This window comes from Vicugna pacos, chromosome 10 (genome assembly GCF_048564905.1).
Source record: "Vicugna pacos chromosome 10, VicPac4, whole genome shotgun sequence".
In the NCBI taxonomy this organism is placed as follows: Eukaryota; Metazoa; Chordata; class Mammalia; order Artiodactyla; family Camelidae; genus Vicugna; species Vicugna pacos.
In genome coordinates this window covers 56,769,649-56,785,069 of record NC_132996.1, presented here as the reverse complement: position 1 = coordinate 56,785,069, position 15,421 = coordinate 56,769,649, and the positions used below count along the sequence as shown (strand labels likewise).

The window sequence follows — 15,421 nt, the reverse complement described above, 5'->3', positions numbered from 1 at the left end:
TATAGGCATGGATTCCTTTATATTAAATATTCACCCCCACACTGCAATTAGAATTAAGGCGAAAATAATAATTAAATTATAGTAGGGAGTGTAGTTCCTCGTGCAAAAAATTAAATCAAGGGAATCAAAAAACTTAGAGAATTAAAAAATCAACCCAAGTTATGTCAAGCCCCGAACTGGTGTTTTCTGATATGAAACCCAACCTAGGAGCAAAGGAGGGAAAAAATACCTGCCTGATACCTGTTCACATCTTCTTTTCTCGCTGTCCAGAAAGACTGAGGGAACCAGAATGGCAAAGCTATCTTTTGTTGAAATGCCATTTAACTTCTGAACGTCTCTGGGTTCCAGATGGGAGAACAGAGGTGCTAGACATTTTTTTCCAAAATAACTTGATTTAAAAAAAATAATAACTTGAAAAACCTAAGACATTTGGTAAAGACTAAGAAGAGACTCTGTAATCAGCTAATTTGAACTCCTTCAAACTCTATATTCCAATTACTCAGCTGGATAAATATTACTCCAACCATTCTCAAAGAGAACCTGTCTAGTTAGGAAGTTAACTAGTCATTGGCATGGTAATTCAAAAAGGAGTTCTTCACAGCACCAGAAAATACAAATGCATGTGGAGAGGAGAACAGAAATAGAAATATTGACCAAATGTCTGCCAGATACTATCATAGTGTTTTGCTTGATTTATTTTTTAGCCATCAGGAGGAATTTGAGGTAAATAATATTATTATCACTTTTTAAGTGAGGAAACTGAGGTTTATTCAGGCAGAAAATTTCAGGCCTCAAATTCAAATCCATATTTCAATCAAAGATCCATACTCTATTACCTAGAGAATGTTGCTTCCCTAAAAATAAATTTAGACAATACAAGATTAAGTGCTAACGTAAATACAACGTTTTAGATTTCAGATAAGAAGATGCAAAAGTAAAATAACAAGTGGGAGTTTGCAGGATCTTTTTCCAAGAGATCTTCTACCAGGACATCACACCATACCTTCTTGTCTATACTTCCAGCTCCATCGTTGGAAGCAGGCAGAGTTTGAGGTCGAAAAACAAGTCAGTAAAGTTGAGACTTTGGTTTTTGTTTGTTTATTGTTTATTTTGTTTTGCTCTCTAGTCTTACAATTCTAATCTCCAAACAGACTGGGCATTTTCTACTGATTACACCAAAATTGACTCCACTGTGTTGTTTTCAATTATGGCCTGACTGGTTCTATAAATTTCACTCTTAATAAATAGAAAACATTTACTAATAATGATTCTTAAACATTTTAGGGTATCTCCAAAGAGCTGAAGAGCTTGATGAAATTCTGTTTGATAGAGTGAACATTTTTCTTTAGCTTACTCTTAAATGTTTATAATAAGCACTATTAAAAACAAATGTTTTACAAACTCAGAGAAAGATGAATCCCCTAAAACAATTAAAACCCATTTACCTAGATACTGATTGCTTCTTTCACTAGTTATCAAATAAATGTGTGAATACATATAGAAATTTTGATGTGTACACTGAAGTGTATAAAGAGGCAGAACCAAAAAAATCACCCATCAAGAAAATAATTGTCAGCATGTTGGTAGGCTTATTTCTTATTTTTCCTATGTTTATTTCTGTATATTTTATATTTCACACATATATAATTTTTATTTAGCATTTTCCTTAAATGTTGTAGGAATTTTTCCCATGTCACTATAAATTCCTTGTAAGCATAACTGAAGGTTCATTAATGTTTAATTCTAGATCACCCTAAATGTCAGACATTTTCTCACCCAACAGAAATAATACTTTGATCAATATCATTTTGCGAAATTATTGGTCCACACTTCTTACAATTGCCATAGCATTGCATCCCAGAAGGGAACTAGTAAAACTAAAGAATATGAGCTTAAAAAAAAAAGTCTTTCATTCTAAAATTTTTCAAATGTGTGTAAGAGTAAAACTCTCATCGAAGCTCTCATTTATACACTACAATTATCAGTATTTTGTCCCTTTAGATTTGATCTTTTCATTTCCTCACTCTTTTTTGTTACTTTTTATCAGTTTTGCAGATCATTTTATCATTATATTTCACCACTAAATTTTTCAATATGCCTTCTTTAAAAAGAAAGGACATGAACACTTTGCATAACGCCAACATTACTATTGCACCTAACACCTAAATTCTAAAAATTAACAATAGCTACTTTATGTCATCACGTACTCAGCCTATATTCAAATCAAAAAAAAAAATCCTATTGTCCAGTTGGTCAGTTGGAATCAGAATCCACCAAGTTTAACCCAATGCATTTTGTTGTCCTCTATTGTGTTTCTTAAATCTCTTTTAATTTATGAGTATCCGCCTTTCGATCTTATTTTCCTGTATCATTAACTGGTTTTAGGAAACAACTCTGTTTCTCAGTAAAACTTGCATGTTTCATCTGATTGCTTTTTCATGGTGTAATTCAGCTTATCCCTATACATTTCGTTCTTCTTATAAAGTCCCAGCAAGATCACTTTCTCGGGCTGTTTTGTCCTTCACATTATATTTCATCAGGCATCACAGGTAAGATGATTGATTTCCCAGTGTCAGCCTGACTCCTCTATTATCAAGTTGCATGTTTCCTTAAACCATTGGTAAGTTATTCATGGAGTCATATTTTATTCTGGAATAAGTTCTCTGTTTACTTTTCCTCTCGAGGCTTTAGCAATCATTGATGAACATTGTTTAAATAAATTACTTCATTATAGATTGCAAATGAAAAGAAAAGAGATTATTTTATTCATGTTGCTTAATTGCTTTCCTGAAAGATTTCATCAAATTAAACACTCATATCAACATGTAATTATATCTTTATCATCACACCCTTGCCTCATGAGTATTGTTTTAGGAAAAAATATTTATTTACTTGGATAAAAATATTTATTTGTTGTTATATGAAATTTTACAAATGGTTCCAGTATACTTTTTCTTTCTCTATCTTCTATTATCACATGATATCACAATGTAGTCAATTTAAACTGGAGTAATAGACAAAATCTGTGACAGAATTTTATTTTTATGTTTTCTATCTTAAATCTCAACTTTCCTTCCCTTGAAACTCTGTAGTAAAGTATTTTTAAATAATGGGCTTCTTGGAAAAACAAGTGTTAGCATAAAATAATGTATTTTATGATCAAAAAGTAGGACATTTCATAGATTGTTATTTGTTTGCTTCTGTTCTACTCAGGGGTCAGCAAACTTCCTGTAAAGGGCCAAATATTAAATAATTTTTCATATTCCATCTTTTAGAAGCAAGTCACAGTCCTGCCCCTGATCAAGAGGAAGTGATTATGAAAGGGTGTGAATTACAGGGATTTGGAGTCCTGGGGACGGCCCTCGGCTCTGATGTGTCTTGAGTGTTAGACTTCATTGTTAAGTACTGAATTTATTAGACTTTTGTGACACTATGTCTTTAGTCTTTTTTTTTTTTCCCCTGAGCCATTTTGTCCAAATGAGAGGATTTTCTGGGACCACCTTAATCTCTAGAAAATTTAACTAAGTGCTTTATGGACAGGCTATTGATTTGGTCTCTGCCCTGAGGTTGTGACCTATTGTTACTCCGTCTTTTTCAACTTTTATTTTTTGGTGATGAGACATTGTTGCATCTTTCCACCCATCAAGTGCAAGAATTTCTGTATTACCTCTTTTACCAATAATTCTACTTGCAAACCTGCCAAATTTTTTCCAAGTCATCTCTGTCTTAGGACCATGTTAAGTGCACCTAATAGCAATGAAGGCAAACCAGTAAAATTCACTTTTGCTATTCCTTTGCCAAAAACCGTAAGATATGATATTTGTTTTCCAAATTATCTCAAGCAAAGATGACATCAAATGTTTCGCCATTGAAATATCACTTTTAGTTGGAAAGAGAAAGGAATAAAGGCCAACAGAAGTCATTTTTCCAATCTCCATTAACAATTCCTTCACTGCTCAATACCTAACCCTGCAGCCAGTGTCACATATTTTGGGTGCTACTTTTTTGACTGTCCCCCTTATCTAGGTACAAACTTCTATTTAGTCACTGGTGCCTTATTGATAAATGACCTCCAAATCTCAGAAGCTTGAAAGAAGAAATCTGTGTAATCCTCATAATCATAATACGTCAATTGAGGGTCAGTGCTGAATCTGCTCCTACTCAAATCTTGCTCTTTTCAAAAGAATACCATCCTCCCCATTGTTGATGCTTCTTCAGCAAGAACTTCATATAAAGAAGGTCTTTGGTACACAGCTGAGCTGAAATGAGCTACTAGCTGAGCCGTCACAAACGGGCAGCTGATATGTAACGTGTGAGAAATAAATCTTTGCTGTTAGAAAACCCTGGGATGTCGTGGCCACTTGTTACTATCGCAAAGCTTACAAATATGTAGTCTCTTACTAGATGGCCGTAATAAGAAAGGAGTCTGTGGGAAATGGGAACAGTAGTCTGGGATGAATGGCAGAAAGATGTACGTCTGGTTGTTCAGAAATTAGTTTCTATGCAGTAGAAAAACAATTATATATATATGGGTTTACGTGCATTTGTGTGTATGTATGTATACATGTATATGCATGTGTATAGATAGAAAGATGGATGATTGAAAGAAGGAAGGAAAAGAAAGAATGGATGGATGAAGGAAGAAAGGAAAGAGAAAGAAAGAAAGAAGAAAGAAAGAAAAGAAAGAAAGAAAGAGAGAGAGAGAAAGAAAAGAAAAAGAGAAAGGAAGGAAGGAAGGAAGAGAGGGAGGAAGGAAGAAAGGAAAGAAAGAAAAAGAAAGGAGGAAGGAAGGGAGGAAAGAAAGAAGAAGGAAGGAAAGAAAGGAAGGAAGGAAGGAGGGAGGGAGAAAAGTAAGATAGAAGGAATTTTTAGGGAAATAGCCTTCCCCTAGACTTAGAAGCAGAATGGTGGGGGTAGGTTGGTGAATCAAACTTTTTTTTCAAGAGTGTCTATGGCCATCTGGGCTATCCTGGCTCTGAAAAAAATATATACAGATAGTCTAAACACATACTTCTCAAACCATCTTTACAGATGGTGTTGTAATTAGAGATTTCCTTCACACCTGGCTTTAGGTCATATTTTTCACTCGTAGTCTGGTTGTTAACTTTTGCCCTTTTTATATCTTTGTGGGTATTTTTAAGGAAACTTCTCGGAGGGCATATGGAGAATTCTTAGTGTTCTTCAGTATTAGGCTAGATTTATTTTCCAGTACTTTTGGGTTGGTGTTTTTCTTCCACCTCCTTTTTTTAACAGTGTAAATAGGACATTGCATACTCTCCCTATTGTGGCTTGCTTACTTAGAAACGGAATCAACCTCGTGGAAATGAGGTGTTACTATGTTTAGTGAGATTGTTGGTGGCTGTCATCATCTCTCTCGACTGTTGGCGTGAACGGGGAGAGCTCACTGGGGAGGACAGATGGAGCCCTGCTGTTGGGACGTTCCGCGCTCTCTGCAGCGCACACGCCGTTCCTGGTAGGCAGGCGCTCTGCGTTCCCGCAGCCTTCTCTCCCACCAGGAGGTGGTATCACACGATGTGTCAGGGAGGCTTTGTAGCCTGTTGAAGTCATCTGTTTTTTTGGTGTTTTTTTTTTTTTTCCTTCTCCAAGAGCTAACGTGAGCAATAAAGAAAGCAAGCTCGTGAAAGACATGACTCTTTTTGTCAGCGGTGTCACTGCGACTCAGTACGTTCATGCACGAGAAAACGGTCGTGTCCGCGCGGTGGTGCATCTGCACCAACCCTCCCCCACCGCTGCCCCGCATCGTGCCAGAGAAATCAGAGGAAGAACAGTCACTCTGTCATATTGAAATTTCACCACAACAGAGGACACATTAGCTGAGATGCTAAACCTCTCACAAAATCCAACACTGTCATTGCTTGATTTATAGTTTTATTTCAATATCGAGCTCTTTTCCTGCAGGTTGGGGGGAAAAAAGTGGGACCATCCTTTTTCTAATCTGCTCTTTTTAATTTGTTTATGTTTATGATTCAGAACCAATGATGATTTCAGTAGATAAAAAGGAAAAACATGAATTACTTTTTTTTTTTTCTCCAGAAGGTGCCTAGAAAAATCACTTATTCATTGAGGGAGAGATGCATTTATTGCCTTCTGGTAAACAGAACTTTTCTTCTAACAAAAAGACTCTTTCTGAAATAGTTTTTTGGGTAGCTGTTTCCCCCTCATTGGCAGTGCAGGAAACATGTCAACAAGGATCTGGAATTTATAGACAAAGAACTGCACAAATTCCCCAAAGTTGAAAAATTTCTTCTCTGCAGAAATCAGAGTTTCTGTGCATAAGATTTTACAGTGACAGGTTTAAAATTAAATTTTACAAATCTATCATTAAATAAATATATTTTGAATATTTTTTTCCTTAATCTCCCCTAGAGTAAGGGCAGGGGATCAACTATTATTTACAGCAAAGGCTGAAATTAGGAAATTCACAGAAATATTACCTACTAATGATAAAGAAGATAAAGAAGAAAGAGAAGGTGAAGAAACTGTACAGAAAGGAAACTGACCAAGAATTTCTGATATTTTCACAAGTATTTATAGAGCTTGTAGTACAGAACAGGGCACATAATAAATGATCTGTAAGTGCGTGCAGAATAAATATATAAAAATTGTCTTCCTCTGTACCTCCGAGCTAAGTGGTTAACAAAATTAAATCAAATAGCAAAATCTAATTGATACTGGGAGCACTGTGCGCCAGTTCAGTCTTGGGCAGTGGGTATCGTTAGCACGTTGGAAGGAGTTTCTAATTTTTTTTTTCCCTTTTCACTTCATCTTGACAGGTCCTATTGATGGTGAAGAATCATTTGTGCATCTGTTTCCTTTTTGGACCCTCAATGCACTGCATGCTGACACTGACACATTTTTTGCTGCCTTTTTTTATTTGGTGGCAATGAGCGATGCCCTTGGTGTTAGCACAATTGCTTCAGTTTCGAAATACAAAATCAGATAATGAGACCCCAAGAGTCACTGATGGAGAGGAGAGGAGATCAGATGGGGTGATAGCTTTGTCCCTAGGGAATCTCAGTAGTTACAAACCTGCTTTAATGTTCATTCCATAATGAGTCTGATTTCCCTGAGTTTAAACTGTGAACCACGAGCAAGTTTGGCACTTTGGAAGGTTTATTAAAAAGCAGGGTGTAAGTTTACAGTGGGAGAAACTAACTTGATCTCCATAAATGGAAACTGGCCAACAATGGGGGTCTGGTAGAGTGACAAAAACCACAGACAAAGAAACATATAGTTTTGCCAGAGCTGAATAACAGTCAAGAGACTGATACATAATTAGACCTCTTACCTGCCACTAAAGCTGGACGCCTTTTCAAAACCCTAGGCAGTGGCATAAATGGATAAATACCCTGGGTGGTTGTCAGTCTGTCATATTAGAGTCTTCATTCAGTGCTTCCTCTGCTCAGTCAATCCTGAAGAACCCGTGTTCCAATACATGAAAGGTGAACAATGTGCGCTGCTAACGTTGGAACGTTCACCCAGGCGCTGATTCCACACAGCTGTTTTTGGATACCCGGCCAATATTTCTAACATGCATTGACTTCCAAAGCCACTCCATATGTATGAGGTATGGTAGATGGGTTTTAATTGGGATTAGTCCTGGAATTTAGCCTGACAGAGTTAAGGATTAAGTTAAGTTAAGCTGATAACCAGCTCAGGCGGTGGATATTGGAAGGACATTTGCCGCAAACATGGCCTAGGATCTTGGCAAGAGACAATGTGATTTAGTGTTTATACCCGACTTTTGTCGTTTTTAATTATTTGGCTTTGGCTGCTGCTTCACCCTTCCGGGCCTCCATTACCGCATCTCATCTTATGATACATCTCCGCATGTCACAAGATGTCATAGCCCCCATCTCAGGATTATCATCAGGATCAAATAAGATGATAATAAATGTGAAAGCAATTGAATTGCCAACTGTGAAGTAGTCTAGGCACAAATATTAGTGTTTATGAGACATTCATTTAGTCAACACTTACTGGATTTGTTTAAAGTGTCAGGTTTTGTAATAAGAGCTAGAAATATAAAACTAAGGCTCCGTGTCTGCCCTCGAGGATAAACACATAATTATTAGTAAGATGCTCCAAAATTCAAAGCTAGTCCTAGAAACTTCACTTCAAGGTGTCATAAATAGTGAGAAGAGTGACACGATACATTTAATCACTCCTTTAAGATATTTCTGTTTCTGATAGAGTAAGTGCTCCAAAGGAGTGAGTACTTCTTCCTAAGGGATCAGATTCCTTCATCCTTTTCCGTCCTATGTGCAGACCTTGTCAGTAATAGACGTCATTCGCATCATTGCTTTACAGTGAGATGAAGCCAAAAGGACATTGTTCACTGTCCTCTTCTGGAACACCAGCCAGGACTGACTCCATGAGTTGGCAGGTACATCTCTCCTCTGTTCAAACCTCCGTTAACTGCCCATTGTACTCAGAACAAAAGCCGCTGTGTTTTCTGTGACCTCCTCCCAGCTCTCGGCTGCATCCTCTCCACCCTGTGCGCCATACCCCAGGCATGCCAACCCCCACCCAACCCCGTGTCTTACACAAGCCTGCTCCCGTGGCACCGCTCCTCTAGCTGACAGGAATGCAAGCCCCTAAGCATCCCCAAGGCTCTTTCCTTCATTGTCCTCAGGTTTCCTCAAAGAGAGGTCTTCCCGTCACCTGCCTAAATTAGCACAATACTTTCTCACCTTTTGAACTATTTTCTCTTCTCTTAGCAATTACTGATATTTTATCACAGTATCACTTTTGAACTTTTCCTTCTCCGTGCAGTGCCCTCTGCCTGTAACTTGCTATGGCCACTTACGCTGCGTTTAGGGGACTGGGGCTCACTGAAGTCAGTTCCCCGCTACCTCTAGGTAAGTAGTACTGAGATACTGTCTCTGGAAAAATAGTCTAACCTCTTTATCTTGGCTACAATTTCATAACTGATGGAAAACGGAAAGTGGATTTGGATGAGCTTTGTAATTTTTCAGATGGTTTAAGGATTTTTGTGTTCATGGAACCCAAACAATCTTTATTTCCATGTCACCTCCCCCCTTTTGATTTATAGAAAGCATTTCCTCCTGTCGCCAAGAGCTTTGTTTAGTTTGTTTTTTAAAACAGAGGAGAAAGGAAACAAATATTTATTACACTTCAACTAACAGTTAGGAACTTAACTTACATATACATTTAAATTTTGCAATAGTCCAGGGCTATTGGTAAGATTATCTCAGCTTTACAGGTGCAGAAACTGAGATTCAAAGATATCCAGTCACTTGTATAGATGTTGGGTCAAGGTTTGAAATCCACCTCTGGGTGACTCCCAAATCACTACTTTTTAAATTATTCCATGCATTTTCTCCCTCCTTCATGTTTCAGAATCATCACACAGATCTGGCAACCTCAAATAAATTAAGATTTCTTGGCTTGATGCACTATAGCAGCCCTTATTTAAACACTGGACTTGAGCAACTCTGGACACACTAACGGGGCCAAGGCCTTCATGCTTCAAATAACCCTGCATCAAAGCAACCCAGCTAGAGGAGGGGGATCATGCTTTATTTCCCACGATAGGATTATGTTCGGATTTAATGTTGATGCATCAGTTAAGTGCTCACTTTGAAAATCAATACCACACTGTGTGCTTGGCTGGTTCAATACCCCTCAGTCAACATTAATAAAAAACACTAACAAAACAATGTACTGTGTCTTTTTATTCCTTGCTTTCCCCGGATCTCCAGGCCTTTTATAACAATTAATCAATCATACTTATTCCTTCTACACGATTGCAAGTATTCAGTCCATTTAATAAGTTGGTAAACTGAGGTGATTTGGCAAATGAAAAGATTCACCCAGGCACTCTGTCCCCCACAAAGGAGAGTCAACACCTCTCAGCGAATGCTGACATCGCTCACACAGGGAGCGGAGGTCAGCTCCAGCCGGAGAGCAGTTTTCTCTTCTTCTCTTTAAGATCATGATTGTAGAGGCAATAAACATGAAGAAAGACCACAGGTCAGTAAGCATGTGCTTTAATTAACAGTTCTTTGCTGTCCCGACAGAAAACGAACTTCAACAGTCAAAAGAGAAGGCTGAACACAGAGCTCCCTTGATGAACGCAAACTGAAATTAGGTTTCTGTTTAAGACAAGTGGAGGTCAGCACAAGCGATTAGTAAAATTACTAGATCTGCTTTCTCCACGAAGTCTGCACTAGAGACTAAAGGCTGAGGAAATGCACAGTGGATGGGGTCCCTTGCACTGTGTGCTGTGCTCATCCTGTTAGTTATCATACTTCCTAGGTTAGGACTCTATTGACTGTAAAGTGGCTTCACCAACTTAATAAGAACCTTGAAAGGAGAAAATAAAAGGAGTGTGAGGGACACTAACTCATGAAATGAAGATATTGACCATCAGATGCCCAATTTAGGAAATGTTTTTTTTAATATGTGGATCTTAAAATCTAGGAAATGTCGTATTAGTGTCTGATTAACACTTCTTACAAAGGTTCTTAGTAGAAACTCTTAGAGAAACAGCAGTTTAATCTCTTACTATTCCTGTATTGCAATGCCTTTATGAAGAGTCATTTTACTTTTATCTTCATATTAGCCTGCAACCATTTACTAGTATTTACTAAATGCCTGATATTACACAAGCACCATTTAATTTAATTCCTATACTAACTCTATTTGGTGAATTATTTTATCTCCATGTTGCAGCTAAGGGAACTGGGGCTTAGGGAGAACAAGAACTGTGCTGAATATCGTGTAGTCAGTAAGTGACAGATCCGATACATAAATCTAAATGTGAGAAATCTAAAGTCCTCACTTGAATGCTGTATCAGTTCACATTTCTTGACTGCAAGCAACAGAAACTGACTATGGCCAATAGAAGCAAAACAATAATTTCAGGAAAGATACAGAGATTAATATAAAGGGAGACTTGAGAACCAGAGAAGCCCTGGGAACCCAAGATACAGAAATTGTTGGACAGTGTCTTTGGTTTCAACCATTGCTATGAATCGACTCCAAACGTTTACAGTCTCCTGGTTGCTGCTGACAAGTTTCAGAGAAAGAGCTTACAATTCTCCAAGCTTAGGCCACCTTCCCACATCTTAGCTGTTGATGGGCAGTGTGCCATGCTTGATGGCCCTTCCAAGCTGAATCCAATGGTGGGATACAAGTGATACCCAAAGCAGAGAGTGTGTTGTTACTACAAGAAGGGAGAATGGATGGTTTTACTGTCTAGTAAACGTCAAATGACCATGAAAGATTTGTCGTTGTTGCTGTTGGAAGAAGGCATCTCTTCTAAAGATAACAAAATTATGCTTTGTCAGGGTAAGAGGATGCAGATTTAAATTAGAATAAAAAAGATGGGGTATATGTTGTTCCTAAGTCTTCATACCTTGTCAACATACAAACACATCACAAGACTGGCCCTTCTGCCACAGTTTGGACTTCCTTCCCCCTCATTTAATGCTCTTGTTCTGCCTTCTTGTTTGTGCTTGGATCTTACAGCAGGAATGACTATCATAATGAAATAGCCAAGTTGTTCTTTATTTACTAATTTAATTCATTTTTTACTACTTAATTATTGATAATCTACTAGGTACTGAGCAATGTACTTGGTTGAGGATGCATTTAATTCCTCTGCTTCTAAAGTCTGTATTCTAGAGAAACTGGCTAAGAAAACCTCAAGTAAATATATAATTTTAAATTTAATTATCAAATTGAAAATACCAAGTTACAACTAAATCAATATCCTCAGAGCATATCATTCTATTGTCATGTAGCATGAATATTAGAATCTTTTTTCTTCCTCTGAATCAAAATTTTCCATTTCTTTCATAGTTCACTGACCTTAATGTTAAACTCTGGAGCAGATTATGTAAATATATCACTTATCCAGATAAAAACCTTTAGGTAATAAAGACAATTAGCCAGCAGTTGTTACCTCTAGAGTCATATTTTAAAAGTACCTATATATTTAAGCAAGTGAAATGTGACATTAAATTGTTTCCTGAACTAAGCCACTGGCATTTAATTCAAGTCCAGAGCATAAAATGTATTGCCATCTTTCATGAAATGTTTTATCAAACTTCTGACTGGATGACCTGTTGAGGGCTCCTGAAATGCTAAACTCATTCTACAAATTGGAAAATCAGGATATTGAATCAGTTGACCTTTAATATCCCTTCAAGTTTCAGAATTCTATGTATCATTCTCATTATTTATGTAATAGAGGGACTTCGCAAACAACATTCCAATGAGACCACATACACAGTACCAGAAAATTCCTTAATCATACAAGCCAAGCCAACAGAACGGAAGAGTCCTGTAAATAAACTGATTAATCCACCTGCTCATTTAACCATTATGTCCTAAATCCTGGCTGTTTGCATAGTTTCTCAGGACACAGAGCACGAGTGGACTTTCACATCGTACTGAGAGAGGGTAACCTGGAGGGAATGAAAGCTATTCGTTGGTCAATATCCAAACACGAGGTTACCAGGAGAGATTTATATCTCACTTAGATGTGAATACCAAGTCTGGGGATGTTGCTCTCTCTTTGTTCAAGTAATTTTGATAAATGTTGTTAATTGTTTTACAGCTCTTACCTGTTGGAAGTTGCCCAATAAGACTTCATAAATGCCTTAGGGATGACATTCCCTCTCTTTTTAGAAGGACATTATAAAAATGGAAAGCCCAAACTCTATATTTTATATGTTCCTGACTTGAGACTGATAACTAGGGAGGTAAGAACATAAACAAAGTACTGTAATTTATTACATAAAAGAAAAATTAGAATTTCTAGTAAAGATGGCAGATTGTCTTTAAAAAAGAATAATGAGAGTAGAGAAAGTTTTCTTCTATAAGAACAAGACCTTTAGCCATAGCATCCAATACATTTGCCATTTCTCTAAAACAATCTAAGATGAAGTAGATTTTCTCTCCCCTAGAGTTTAGAATGAAACTTTATCCCCATGTACATTATTATTTTCTCCTTGAAAAAGTTACTACAAATCCCATTTCTAACTTCTTAGCTTTTTGTAGTAATTACATATTAGCTAAGGTGTTAATAAGCAACTTGACCACAAAATAAGAACCTTCATGTATCATTGGGTACCTGCGTACCCAATGCTTACGTTTATATCAGGACCAGGGATGGAACCCTGGGGTCCTGGATGCTGATCATTCTCTTCTTGCTAAATCATCTTGGCTCTGATGTGATCATAAGATGTTGGGCAGATGTTATCAAATATGCTTCAATGAGAGGGGATCATAAAGCTCTTAAGTCACTTATCCTTCTAAATGTCAAGTAACTAAATTGATATTCCCATCTGCTGAAAACCTTACTGGGGAGAAAGGAAAATGAGGGATGGAAATTCTAATTTTCTTTCAGAATGACTTCAGTATGTTATCATGCCAGGGACATCTATTTTTGATGTTTCAAGTTTAGAAAAGAGGGATGAATAACTTCAGTGGCTCTTTTAAATTTTATTTCTTTGAAATGCCAAATAATTATGTGCATTCTCTACACCCGTGATTGAAAGCAACGGGGTTGTTCTTTAAAGGAAAAAGCGATAAAACGTTAGGTTAAAAATGGCAGCCGGTTTGCCATTGTTGTGAGTTCTTTACACAGTTTCCTTTCTTTCTTTTTCATTATCACAGCTGAAGACTCTTCTTCCTTGCCTCTGCCCCTCCCTACCAGCGTGACCTCAATTTTCATCCCTGGGTGTGAGTTCTACACTATTAACCATTCTCCAAGTTTATGCAACAAGTAGTTTAGAAGTGTAGACGCGCCTGGCATTTTATGTTTACATATTTACATATTGAACCTTTTGTAAACAACATGTGCTACGTAAATATGTAAATGTTTCCATATTTATATACTGCATTTAATTACAAATTATACATTGCATGTTTACAGCATTAATAGAACAGAAACCAAATCCAGACCATTAATGCTGGCCTCTAAGAAAGTGCTTAGAGCTAATATACTTGGGAGTCTCCCTGGGCTAAGATCAAGGTGTTATCAGGGCATCTCAAGGTTCAAATCTCTTCGCAGGGCTCCAATAGGTAATCCATTCTCTTTCCAGTCTCTAGAGGTCATTTGCTCACCCCTGGTCCTTGGTTCCTGGTCCATTTCCTCCTTTTCAGCTAGCAAAAGCAAGGCAAGCTGAGTTCTTCCTATAGTGTCATCTCTCTGGTTTTCTCTTCTTATCCCATCTTCCACCTTTAAGGATCCTTGGGATTATATTGGGTTCACACAAATGACCTCGGATAAGCTGCCTATTTTAAAGCCAGCTCATTAGAACCTTAATACTGTCTTTAACCTTAATTCCCCTTTTTCATGTAACATAACATATTCACAGGTCCCAGAGATTAGGATGTGGACATCTTTGGGGGTGCCATTACTCTGCCTGCAACAGAGCTGTGGACTGAAGACTTGTGTCCCCTCAACATTCATACATTGAAACCTACTCCCCAGTGTCGGCAGTACCTCTGGGAGGTGATAGCTTTAGGAGGTGATAAGGTCACGAGGGCTCTGGATTGGTGTCCATGTAAAACAGAGCCCAGGCTCCCTTGCTTCTTCTTCCATGTGAGGACACAATGAAATCAGAGCTGTTTGTGAACCAGGAAGAGGGTCCTCATCAGACACTGAATCTGCTGGCAACTTGACCTTGGACTTAGCCTCCAGAACTGTGACAAATAAATGTTTGCTGTTTATAAACCACCCAGTCTAAGGCATTCTGTTACAGCAGCCAGAATGGGCAAAGGCACATGGCTTTTACCATTTACCGCACTGCCTTAATAACATTAGCTACATTTTATTACATACGCTACACTTGGCCCTTGCTGAAAGCAGACAGCCTCTCCTATAATCAGATGAAAAAATAGGCTCAGAAAGTTGAATCCTTTGTGCCTAGTAAGTACGAAATGTGAGGTAGGGTTTGAATTTGGATTCTCCACTCCAAAGCTCTTGTTCTTTGCTATGCTGTGTAATTTTGACCTACATGTCTGTTCTTGTATTAGGATTTTTAGATAATAAATTTATTGGAGGATTGAGCAACCCCACCCCTCCCTTTTAAAAAATATAATTGTTCCCAATCTTTCTAACATGCAAGAGCCTATTTCTTGCTTTGGTAAGCAGAGTTGGCTGAAATTGCTATGTATTTAAAATACACATGAATATATGTTTTAGTATATAAAATATATAGGAAGTAATATTTTTAAATAATCTGTTTATTTAATAGTTTAAATTAAAACTATTTAAAATTGTTACTTAAAAATTAAATAATAAATAAAAATAAAAATGAAATATTTTTATGCTTCATATTTTAAAAAAGAATTTTGTAAAAAAAATGAGTTGTATAGTGTTTTAAATCATTAAGGTCCCTACATTCTTTTTCATACTCTC

The 15,421-nt window shown here is 37.3% G+C and overlaps 1 long non-coding RNA gene across 1 annotated transcript; it reads left to right on the top strand.

Annotated features, from left to right (window-relative positions):
• Window positions 1–8,275: 8,275 nt before the first annotated feature.
• Window positions 8,276–9,704, top strand: LOC116285439 (uncharacterized). Its single transcript, XR_004195120.2, has 3 exons — window positions 8,276–8,407; window positions 8,797–8,882; window positions 9,385–9,704. It is a non-coding gene; the product is annotated as an uncharacterized lncRNA (long non-coding RNA).
• The last annotated feature ends 5,717 nt before the right edge of the window (window positions 9,705–15,421 follow it).